Genomic DNA, 12,898 nt, shown 5'->3' on the forward strand with positions numbered 1-12,898 from the left:
CTGTTTCTTGCCTGATTGCTCTGGCTAGAACTTCCAATATTATATTGAATAGGAGTGGTGAGAGAGGGCATCATCCTTGTCTTGTGCCAGATTTCCAAGGGAATGTTTTCAGTTTTTGCCCATTCAGTATGATATTGGCTGTAGGTTTGTCGTAAATAGGTTTTATTATTTTGTGATACATTCAATCGATACCTAGTTTATTGAGGGTTTTTAGCATAAAGGGCTGTTGAATTTTATTGAAGGCCTTCTCTGCATCTATTGAGATAATCATGTGGTTTTTGTCTCTCGTTCTGCTTATGTGATAGATTATGTTTATAGACTCATGTATGTTGAACCAGCCTTGCATCCCTGGGATGAAGCCTACTTGATCATGATGAATACGTTTTTTGATTTGCTGTTACATTCTGTTTGCCAGTATTTTACGGAAGATTTTTGCGTTGATGTTCATCAGGAATACTGGCCTGAAGTTTTCTTTTTGAGTTGTGTCTCTGCCTGGTATTGGTATTAGGATGATGTTGGTCTCATAAAATGAGTTGGGGAGAATTCCCTCTTTTTGTATTATTTGGAATAGTTTCAGAAGGAATGGTACCAGCTCCTCTTTGTATGTCTGGTAGAATTCGGCTGTAAACCCATCTGGATCTGGGTTTTTTTAAGTTGGTAGGCTCTTAATTGCTGCCTCAACTTTAGCCTTTGTTATTGGTCTATTCAGGGTTTCAACTTCTTCCTGGTTTAGTCTTCGGAGAGTGGAATTGTCCAGGAATTTATCCATTTCTTTCAGATGTACTGATTTGTGTGCATAGAGTTGTATGTAGTAATGTCTGATGTTAGTCTGTATTTCTGTGGAATCAGTAGTGATGTCCCCTTTATCATTTTTTATTGCATCTATTTGATTCTTCTCTCTTTTCTATTAGTCTGGCTAGTGGTCTATTTTGTTGATCTTTTCAAAAAACCACCTCCTGGATTTGTTGATGTTTTTGATAGGTTTTTTCGTGTCTCTATCTCCTTCAGTTCTGCTCTGATATTAGTTATTTCTTGTCTTCTGTTAGCTTTTTGAGTTTTTTTGATCTTGCTCCTCTTAGCCTTTCAATCTTGATGATAGGGTGTCGATTTTAGAACTTTCCTTGCTCATGTGGGCACTTATTGCTATGAATTTCCCTCTAGACACTGCATTAAGTGTGTCCCAGAGATTCTGGTATGTTGTGTCTTCATTCTCATTGGTTTCGAAGAACATCTTTATTTCTGCCTTCATTTCATTGTTTATCCAGTCAACATTCAGGAGCCAGTTGTTCATTTTCCATGAAGTTATGTGGTTTTGAGTTAGTTTCTTAATCCCAAGTTCTAATTTGATTGCACCGTGGTCTGAGAGACTGTTATGATTCTGTTCTTTTGCATTTGCCTGCTTCTAGCTTTTGGTTGAAAGTAAGAGATGTGTGACTCTTCCTTTCACTTGAATACTTAGAGGTCATTGTAATGTTATTAATTGGCCTAATTTCAGTACTGTTATGTCTCACGGAGAGGGAAAGAGGGAGAGAGATTCTAGATGCCAATAAGAACATTTGTGATTCATGAGACGAGGTTAAAATATCAACATTATCAGCAATTTTGAAGAACTTGATTTCAGTCCTCATGAACAACTCAGAGGGGTTCAAGACTTCAGCGGATGAAGGAACTACAAATGTGGTTGAAATAGCAAGACAACTAAAACTAAGTGGAGTCTGAAGATGTGACTGAATTACTGCAACCTCATGATAAAACTTGAATGGATTAGGAGCTGCTGTCTATGCGAGGGAATGTATTCTCTTCCTGGGTCCACAAGAGGATGTAGTTTCAAAGGCAAGAACTTCCCAGTGCCATACCCCCACCCACATCTCCATCTGTGGACTTGGAGGTGTTTAACTTTCACGCATGTGGGAAAAAAAATCAAACATCAATCACTCCAGTGGAAGTTTAAAGGAACTCCTTTCATAGGAAGGGAAAATTGAATGGGGTGGGAACTCCTCCCAGGTTAAAAGTCCCCATCCCTCACAACCAGGCAGACTCTATATCTGGATCCCCTTCCAAGATCTCGTGGGAGCTGCTTTTCTTTCTCCTTTTCTTCTCTCTCTGCACCTAAATAAGTCACTTTCTACAAAACTCTCTGGGGTCCAGTATTTATTTACGAATGCACCGTGCCTGGTGGGGTCCTCTCTCCCATTCTTGGGTGAGTGAGGAACCAAGAGCCTGAAAGAACACCTCTTAGTGGGGAGCTAAGCCTCCCCTGCACCCTGGAACCAGATCTCAGTATTGGCGAGCTAGCCAGGAAGCAAGAAAGCATGTCAGAGTGCTAAGTGAGTCAGACCTCTCTCACTTGCAATCTGTCCTGTTGCTTTAAGGAAACACTGGGAGCGGCTGTGCTGGGCCGTGGGGACAGGGCCCAGCAGGGCCTGGTCACCGATCCAGGCCCCAGCCTGTCTTTAAGGGGTGTGGGCCAGCCAGACTTAAAGGTGCAGTTTTTTTCAAATCAACCCTCCCCCTTCCTCTCCCCCGCCCCTCTCAGCTGCATCTCTGGGCCAAGTACCTGAGGGAGGCAGGGCAGGCAGATGCTATCTGCAGAAAGCAGGCAGGACCAGCCGTGTGTCCAGGCCATGTGTCCCAGCTGTAAACGAATCCTGCTGGGGGCAGAGTGGGTGAGCACTCTCCCTGGGCCATTTGCTTGCCAGCCTTGTGTCCCGGCCATAAACTGGGACCACAGGAACCATAGCTCAGTCCCTAGGGTGGGCCCGGGCTGTTAAAAGCCATGGTCACGGGTGCTGCGGGGGTAGGGAGCAAAACAGCGTGGAGGGGATGAAGTATGGCCTGGGCCTGCATGGGACCAGGGAGAGCAGAGGCCTGGTGCATATCCTGACAAGCCTCGCTAGTTTCCAGGGGTGGGCAGCAGTGGTGCAGGGAGGGGGCCCACTTTGCATGTGGTTCTGGCACCATGGCTGACCGGAAGACTGCAGGGGTGGGGCAAGCCTTCCCCTTAGGCACATAACGGTATAAAAAGGTGCCCAAACAGGGATACACCTGGTTCTCAAACTCACAGTGGCAAGAAGTTTTTTTTCTTTCGGCATGTCGTAAGGAGTCAGAGGCTAAAGTGAAAAATAGCCGCTGGCTCAAGCCCCGCCCAGGCTTTCAGGGCTGCACCTGGGTCCAGATTCCAGGAAGGCAAATTCCTCTCTGGCCTGCTTTTGGAAGGAATAGCCTCTTAGCACTGTGGGTTTGGGTGTGGGGCTAGCAGCTGCAGGGCTGCCAGTTCAAATCCCCAGTGGAATCAGCCTTGAGTAGGGGAAACCTTTTGGGGAATCCAGAAGCCAAAGGCTATGGGACTTTGTGTTTTGTGTATAATTTGCTTAGGATTGGCTCTCTCTCTACAGCAGAACTTCTCCATCTAGAAGATCATAGTCAAACTGGGTCCTAGTATTTTCCAATAATGGAAAATGGGGTGGGGGAAGAGGCCCAGGTCCTCAGGGCATTGTTCTGGCCTCAGCCATGTGGCCCTACCTTCTGTGAACTGTGTGCTTTGAAGCTCCTACCTAGAGGTTTATCCTCGAAGTTTTATAATCAGGCCTGTGTAAATTGGACTTTTGCTAGGGAATGTTGGTACCCATCTTGCAAGCCTCACTGGCCTGGTTCAGGGATGTGCTGGTATGAACCACCCATCCCAGGAGTCCACATGTCTTTTATGATGGTCACTAAAGGCATGTAGACAGTGAGCATGAGTACCCATGGCGCTGGTATTGTGATTAAGCCCAGCATATGGGAGGCCCCAAAGATGATCATGCATCTTGAGCATACAGAAATTACGAGGTACTGACTAGGGGATGTCCCAGATCCTATGCTCTATCTGAGGGATGCCTCAGATCAAGAGCAATTGCAGCTGATAACCAGAGATGCAGGCATCCCTTGTGTCTGATTTCAGATGGGTGTTACTCTTCCCAAAATGAAGTCCCTATTAAAATGCATCCTAGAGAATTGGGACCAATTTGACATATGATCTTTGAAGAAGTGGCTCATTTTTCTCTGCTGAACAGCGTGGCCAAATACCTGCTGCTGAGTGGAAAAACCTGGCCTCCTAAGGGAAGTATGGACACTATTCTACAATTAGATCTGTTTTGTAAAAGGGGGATAAATGGTTTGAGGTCCCTATGTGCAACTTTTCTTTTCTCTAAGGAATAAGCCTCAGCTCTGTCAGGCCTGTTCCCCATACCCTCCTCAGCCCTCCTCAGGACTACTTCCAAATTTGGGACTCCCTGTGGCTACTACAATACCTCCACCAATGCCAACCAGGGCTCCTAAGGACCCAACAGGAACTAGGCAGGGCCAAGATGGCCAAGGCATCTGAGGCTACCAGGATGCCCAGACTCTGCCCCCTACAGGCAGTAGGAGGAGAATTTGGCCCGATCAAGGTGCACAGCCCCTTCTCACTTTCTGACCTAAAGCAAATTAAGGTGGTCCTAGGAAAGATTTCAGATGACCCGGACAAGTATATAGATGGTCTGCAGGGCCTGGGTCAGTCCTTTGAATTAGACCGGAAAGATATCATGCTATTGTTTAATCAAACCCTAACCAGCAATGAGAAAGAGGCTGCTCTAGCAGTGGCTCAAGAGTTTGGGGACACCTGGTACCTTAGTCAAGTACATGACTTAATGAAACCAGAGAAAAATGATAGATTTCCTACAGATAAACAAGCAGTCCCTGGCACAGACCCTTGCTGTGATCCTGATTCAGAACAAGGTGACTGGAGCTCTAGGTATTTCTTGACCTGCATACTTGAGGGATTAAGGTGAACTAGGAAGAAGCCCATGAACTATGCAATGTTATCCACCATAACTCAGGGAAAGGAAGAAAACCCAACAGCTTTCCTTGAACAACTGTGGGAGGCCTTGAAAAGGTATACTCCCCTGTCATTAGACTCCACTGAGGGTCAGTTAATACTAAAGGACAAGTTTATTATGCAGTCAGCAGCAGATATTAGAAGGAAGCTCCAGATGCTGGCCTTGGAGCTAGAACAAAGTCTAGAATCATTACTGAACCTGGCAACCTTGGTGTTTTATAATAGATACAAAGAAGAACAGGCTGAAAGGAACAGGAGAGACCAGAGAAATGCCACAGCCTTAGTCATGACCATCAGGCGAGCAGGCCCAAGGGGTTCAAATGAGCAAAAGGCTTGGGTTAGCCGCCAGTCTGGCAGAGCTTGTTACCACTATGGTTTGAAGGGACACTTTGTAAGAAATTGTCCCCAGAGGAATGGACCACCTCCTCATCCTTGCCTACTATGTCAAAAGGATCACTGGAAAGCACACTGTCCTAGGGGATGAAGGTTCCCAGGGCCTGAGGTATCTAACCAGATGACCCAACTTCAGGACTGAAGGTGCCCGGGGCAAGTGCCAGCTCACATCATCACCCTCACAGAGCTCAGGGTAAAGTTGATCATAAAGGGACAGGAGATTAATCTCTTCCTGGACACTGGCATGGCCTTCTCTGTTTTACTCTCCTGCCCTGGACAGTTGTCCTTTAAGTCTGTAACTATCCAAGGAGTCCCAGGATGAGCAGTCTCCCGATATTTCTCCCAGCCCTTATGAGATGCTTTATAGATGGCCCTTTCTTACTAATGATCTTGTATTAGACAAGGAAACAGCAGATTTAATAAAAGATATAACCTCCTTGGCTAAGTACAAATAGGCTCTTAAAACGTTACCTGAATGACACCCTAGAGAAAAGGGAAAAGAGTTGTTCTGCCCTGGAGACTTGGTGCTTGTTAAATCTCTCCCCTCAGATTCTCCCTCTCTAGGCCCATCTTGGGAAGGACCATTTTTGGTCCAACGGCAGTTAAGGTGGTGGGAATTGACTCATGGATTCATCACACTCGGTTGAAGCCGTGGACACCTCCTGAAGAAAGTCATAATCCCACCATTCCGCAGTCTGAAGTTCCAGGAGATGAGCCTTCATACACCTGTGAGCCGTTAGAGGATCTGCATCTACTCTTCTGACAAGATCCCCAGGAAAGTAACTACTCATGAGTCTAATTTATATCCTGGCATTAACAGGACTGTAACTCTTAACTTTGCTATCTCTCAAACTCCAATTATTCCTTTCATAAGGTAGGGGGGTCGAAATAACAGAAAAACTTGGTGTTGGCATTAGAAAAGTTACTACCTCTATTCAGTTACTATAAGTTATCTCAGGAGTTATATAATAACATAAAAAAGATTGCGAATTGTCTCTCTGCAAAGGCAGCTTACTATGCAAAACAGCTTAACTCTTTAGCTGCCATAGCACTTCAAAGTAAAAGGGCCCTAAATCTGCTAACAACAGAGAGGGAGCCTGTCTCTAGGAAAAAATGTTGCTACTTTGTAAATCAATTAAGTGTTGCTTTAAACAAAGTTAAAGAACTCAGGAATCAATTGAACACAGGGCTAAAAACCTTCAAGAAATAGTACTGTGGAGCTTAACCACTGGCTGTCCTGGCTATATCCACTCCTAGTTCTGTTTATAACCATTCTATATTCGCTGGCCTCTGGGTTTTTCATCTTTAACCTTTTTGTCACATTTATTTCTTCTAGAACCATAAGGCCACATATAATCCTGCAACTGGAACCCTGGATGCCCTTAGCTCATGAGCTCTACTGTGGACCTCAGGCTCAACCTGCACCCCTGAAAGGCTCCCCTCTGGAGGAAACCTCAACTGCAGGGCCCCTTCTATACCCTATTTCAGCATGAAATAGCTAAAGAGCGAATGACGTCTGTGTCCAAATAGCAGTTCACTTTCCTGTTTAGAGGGGGGACTGAGGGAATGTATTCTCTTCCCAGGTCCACAACGGGGAGTAGTTTCAAAAGCAAGAACTTCCCAGCATCATACCTACACCCGCGTCTCCATCTGAGGACCTAGAGTTAACTTTTGCACGCACAGGAAAAAAATCAAAGGTCCATCACTCCAGCGGAAGTTTAAAGGACCTCCTTTCATACGAAGGGAAAATTGAATGGGGTGGGAATTCCTCCCAGGTTAAAAGTCCCCATCCCCCACATCCAGGCAGACTCCATATCTGGATCCCCTTCCACGATCTTGTGGAAGCTGCTTTTCTTTCTCCTTTTCTTCTCTCTCTGCCTAAATAAATCACTTCCTGCAAAACTCTCTGGGGCCCGATATTTACTTACGAACACACCGTACCTGGTGGGGTCCTCTCTCCCATTCTTGGGTGAGTGAGGAACCAAGAGCCTGGAAGAACACATCCTAGTGGGGAGCTGAGCCTCCCCTGCGCCCTGGAACCCAGTCTCATACGGATAAGCAAGAAAGTGGTTTCCTGAAATGGAATCTACTCCTGGTGAAGATGCTGTGAACAACATCAAAATGATAACAAAGGATTTAGAATATTACATAAATTTTGTTGATGAAGCAGTGGCAGGGTTTGAAAGGATTGACTCCAATTTTTAAAGCTGTACTGTGGGTAAAATGCTATCAAACAGTATCACGTGCTATAGAGAAATCTTTGGTGAAAGGAAGAGTCAATTGATGTGGCGAATTTCATTACTGTCTTAAGATACTGCCATAGCCACCCCAAGCATCAGCAACCAGTGCCCTGATGAGCCAGGAGTCATCAGCATTGAGGCAAGAACCACCACCAGCAAAAAATTATGACTTGCTGAAGGCTTAGATGATCACTGGCATTTTTTAGCAATAAAATATTTTAATTAAGGTGTGTATTATTTTTAGTCATAATGCTACTGTACACAGAAAAGACTACAATATTGTATAAAGATAACTTCTATATATGCACTGGAAAACAAAAAAAATTTGTGACTTGCTTCAATATTGTGATGTTTGCTTTACGGCAATATTTACTTTATTTGGTGGTCTGGAACCAAACTTGTAACATCTCACAGGTATGCCTGTATCAATAATTGAGGCTAAAAGATGGTCAACAATGACAAGGAGTAAAAGAGGAGATAAGGCTACACTTCAATATGGTAGGAGGCCACTAGGCCACATGTGGCTTCTGAGCACTTAAATGTGTCTAGCTGGGACTGAGATGAGCTGGAAGTATTAAATATACACAGGATTTCAATAACTTCATATTTTATTAAAAGATAAAATAGCTTATTAATACTTTTATATAAAATACTTTAGATATACTGTGCTAAATAAATCATAAAATTAATTTCACCTGTTTTTTTACTTTTTAATGTGGCTATTAGAAAATTTTAAATTAAACATGCCTTCTGTTGGATGGTACTGCTCTAGGGTGTTCAAAAGTAGCAACTGCAGAAAACAGATGCCACCTCTATTTGGAGGGAAAATAAGCAAGGAATGAATCAAAAACTTAAAAAACACTCCCTTCCACCAAGTCACTGAGATTCACACCTCATTGGATGGAGTGTGCTGCCACAGAAACACACAACCTTCCCTGTAAAGAAACTTACCAGAGGCCAATAACCAAAATTGTTTCATATGAATAGCCTGCTGATTGGCTGAGAAAGTTCCTGGTGGGTATGGGCTAACTGGAGGTGATCTGTAGAAGCTGTCCACCAGGTGGCATAGAAACTTATCAGACGGTATAAGCAGGCTTACACAGAAATTCACCAGAGGGTGTGTGTAGGCTGTGGCTAGTTCAGAAGGGCTGCTGAGGTAAATGCTACCAAGTCTCCTGCATATTCATCTGCTGGCCCAGGGGGAAAAAAAGCACAAGTACATCAAGAAGAAAAGCCTCTTCTCTCCTGCTATGACCTTGCAGATCACCACCAGCAGTGTTTATTGGCAAAGCCTAATGTCTAGCCAGCTGGCACAGGAGAAACATTTAGTGTCTAGCTCTAGTATCACACAGTAGGGCAAGGAAAGGTGAGTCTGGTGCTAAGAAATAATAAACTAATTACTGCATACTGACTTTCTTTATTGTTTTCTGTTTCATTGATTCCCATTCCTCTTTTTGTTTTTTCTACTACTTACCATTGGTTTAATTTTTTCTTTTTTTATCTTTAGGGTAGAAACTTAGTTCTTGATTTTTCCTTTTCTAATATAGTATTGAGAGCTATAATAATAAATTTCCTCTAAGCACTGCTTTAGCTAAATTCTGTAAATTTTGATATGTATCTGCAGGAAACTGGTTCCAGGACTCTCTGTGGATGCCAAAATTCATAAATGCTTAGGTCCCTTATGTAGGATGGTGTAGTATTAGAAAATAACCTGGGTGTATCCTTCTATATATTTTAAACAATCTCTAGATTATGTACACATCTAATACAAAGTAAATGTTTTGTAAATAGTTATGCTGTCATGGTTTTTCACTTGTAATATTATTTTTTTCCAATTGTTTTAAATGTTTTTGGTTGAATCTGTTGAGAAACATGTGGATAAAGAAGGTCAACTATATTGTGTTTCCATTATCATTCACTTAAAAATATTTGCTATTCTCCAGCTATTTATTTTTAATTTAATTCCGTTGAAGTCAGAGCATATATTCTGCAAGATTTCAATATTTTGAGGTTAATTAATATCTAGTTTATGGCTGGGTATGGTCTAGCTTAGGTGAATGTTTCACGTGCAAGAGAAATGAATGTGGTAATTTTTAAATTACCATTTCGATCTCGCTACTTGTTATTGGTCTGTTTGGGATATCTAATTCTTCCTGATTTAAGCTACAAGAGCTGTATTTTTCCAGGAATTTATCCATCTCTGCTAGGTTTTCTAGTTTATGTGTGTAAATGTGTTTAATGATCTTTTGTATCTCAGTGGTGATCTCCTGGTTTGTTTCTTGGTGAGGTTATTTGGATTTTCTGTCTTCTTTTCTTGATTAATCTTGCTAATGGTCTATTGATTTTATTTATATTTTCAAAGAACCAGCTTTTAATTTCATTTATCTTTTGTATTTTTTTTGGTTTCAAGTTTAATGCATTGAATTCTTTACAACCAAAGCAGATAGTCAATATCTTTTCAGGAGCCATACAACATACAACAAGCAACATGCAATTTGCATTGCACATACGGTCACAATGCAAGAAAACTAAAAGTCAAAGGATAAAAACAAAAAACTATCACAACTATTCAATCAAAGAAAAAATCAAAACAAAAAGCACAGATTATTTAGAAAATGACAATAATAAAAATATTTCCTTGAACTTATGATAGGACAAAAGTTGTACAGAGAAAAATTCAGAGCCAAATACATCAATATTAATAATTAAGGACTGAAATAATTAATAATCTAACTCAAGAAACCCTAGAAAAAGAACAAGATAGAAAAGATAACAAAAGCAGAAGGAAAAACTAAGAACAAACCAAGCCCAAACCCAGCAGAAGAAAGAAAATAACAAAGATCAGAGTAGAACTAAATGAAACTGAAACAAACTAATGTAAAGACAAAATTTAATGTACTAAAAAGTTAAACAGGCCTAAAAAAATAAAAGGGATGTTCTAGATAAAAATAAGAATCTAATCAGGAAAATGAAAAAAGTGTAAAGCCACAAAGTAGTAAAGAAAGATGATTAAAAAAAAAAAGAAAGATGATAAAAATAATCTGAGGACAAACTAAAATAATTGCATGGATCATATTTGTTTATTTTTTAAGTGGCAAAATATTAGCAAACCAAAATTAAGAGCACATTAAAATGATTATTCAGTATAATCAAGAGGGATTCATCTCAGGGATGTGAGGATGATTCAACATACACAAATTAATACACATGATGCACTGCATTAATAGAAAGAAGGACAAAAACCATATGATCTTCTCAATAAATGTAGAAAAAAACATTTGATAAAATTAGATATCTTTTCATGATAAAAACTCTCAACAAATTAGGTATAGAAGGAATGTACTTCAACACAATAAAGGCCATATGACAAACCCACAGCTGACAACTTACTGTATGAGAAAAGTTGAAAGGTTTTCTCTAAAATCTGAAACAAGACAAGGATGACAATTAATCTTCAACAATGCAAACAAAAACATAAAGTGGGGAAAGGATGCCGCTTTTCAACAAACAGTGCTGGGATAATTGGCTAGCCACATGTAGGAGAATGAAACTGGATCCTCATCTCTCACCTTATACAAAGATCAACTCAAGATGGATTAAGGATTTAAATCTAAGACCTGAAACTATAAAAATTCTGAAGATAACATTGGAAAAATCCTTCTAGACACTGGCTTATGCAAGGATTTCATGACCAAGAACCCAAAAGCAAATGCAATAAAAACAAAGATAAATAGTTGAGAGCTTATTCAACTAAAGAGCTTTTGCACAGCAAAAGGAACAGTCAGCAGAGTAAACAGAAAACTCACAGAGCTGGAGAAAATCTTCACAATCAAAGGACTAGCATCCAGAACATATAATCAACTCAAACAAATCAGTAAGAAGAAAACCAAACAATCCCATCAAAAAGTGGGCAAAGGACATGAGAAATACTGAACAACAGTAATGATCAGGGAAATGCAAATCTAAACAATGTGATACCACTTTATTCCTGCAAGAATGGCCACAGTCAAAAAATAAAAAAAAACAGTAGATGTTGGTGTGAATGCAGTGAACAGGGCTGGTGGGAATGTAAACTAGTACAGCCACTATGGAAAACAGTGTGGAGATTCCTTAAAGAACTAAAAAGCAGAACTACCATTTGATCCGGCAATCGCCCTACTTGGTATCTACCCAGAGAAAAAGAAGTCATTATTTGAAGAAGACACTTGTACACAAATGTTTATAGTAGCACAATTCACAATTGCAAAATTGTGGAACCAACCCAAATGCCCATTAATCAATCAGTGGATAAAGAAACTGTGGTGTGTGTGTTTGTGTGTCAACTCTATTATTTCTAATAAGAAACCTATCAACATTCTTATTGCGGTTCCCTTGAATATAATGTCTCTTTTTTCTTCTGGTTGCTTACAAAATTTTCTATATCTTGTTTTTAGTTTTCTGACTCTGATATGGTTTTCTTTGTATTTACACTGTTTGAGGTTTGCTGAGCTTCTTGGTGCTGTGGGTTGCTATCTTTCATGAATTTTATAGAATTCATTCATTATCATTATCATTACCTCCCTCAATATTGTTTTCTGCCCTAATCTCTCTTTTTCCCTCCCGCCTAAAATCTCAGTTATGTTAGGCCACAAGTTTCAGGCACTATGCACCCTTTTTCAAAAGTATTCATTTCATTTATGCTGCAGTTTGAGTAGTTTCTATTGACTATCTTTAAATTCAGTGATTCTTTGTTCAGCTGTGCCCAGTTTTGTTAAGCCCACTGAATGAAATCTTAATTTCTAATAATGTATATTTCAGTTCTAGAATTTCCATTTGGTTGTTTTTAATTAGTTTCCATTTTAATACTGAAATTACTTTCTATTCACTATGTTTTTCACCTTTTTGATGAGATCTTTTAACATCTATAGCATAATTTAATTAAAGTCCTTTATTCTAATTCTGATATCTGTATCAACTGTGGATCTATTTCTGTTAAATACTTTTTTAAAAAAACTTGATTGTAGGCCAGGTGCGGTGGCTCATGCCTGTAATCCCAGCACTTTGGGAGACCGAGGCAGGTGGACCATGAGGTCAGGAGTTTGAGACCAGCCTGACCAAGATGGTGAAACCCTGTCTCTACTAAAAGTACAAAAAATTAGCCAGATGTGGTGGCACACACCTGTAATCCCAACTACTCAGGAGGCTGAGGCAAGAGAATGGCTTGAACCCAGAAAGGCGAAGACTGCAGTGAGCTGAGACGCTGTCTCAAAAAACAAAACAAAACAAAACAACTTGATTGTGAGTCACGTTTTCCTGCGAAAAAGACTGGAGATGGAATAAATAATGTATGTCTAGAAAAGTGCTGTCTGGCTGCTAGGATACTAAGTTGAGTTAATGCTGCCTATAATTGACTTGTTACTGCATTGATTAA

General features: G+C 40.7%; 1 protein-coding gene across 3 annotated transcripts in view; it reads right to left on the reverse strand.

Annotated features, from left to right (window-relative positions):
• CRY1 (cryptochrome circadian regulator 1) overlaps positions 1-12,898 on the reverse strand; it is a 149,820-nt gene that overhangs the window by 38,388 nt on the left and 98,534 nt on the right. Inside the window, exon 3 of one of the 3 annotated variants that reach the window (XM_078337186.1) lies at positions 7,190-7,352. The exons of the other annotated variants lie outside the window; for them this stretch is intronic. The gene's annotated coding sequence lies outside the window, so the exon portion shown is untranslated. The remainder of the gene's footprint in view (positions 1-7,189; positions 7,353-12,898) is intronic. 3 annotated transcript variants of the gene reach the window in all.

Source organism: Callithrix jacchus, chromosome 9 (genome assembly GCF_049354715.1).
Source record: "Callithrix jacchus isolate 240 chromosome 9, calJac240_pri, whole genome shotgun sequence".
NCBI classification, from domain to species: Eukaryota; Metazoa; Chordata; class Mammalia; order Primates; family Cebidae; genus Callithrix; species Callithrix jacchus.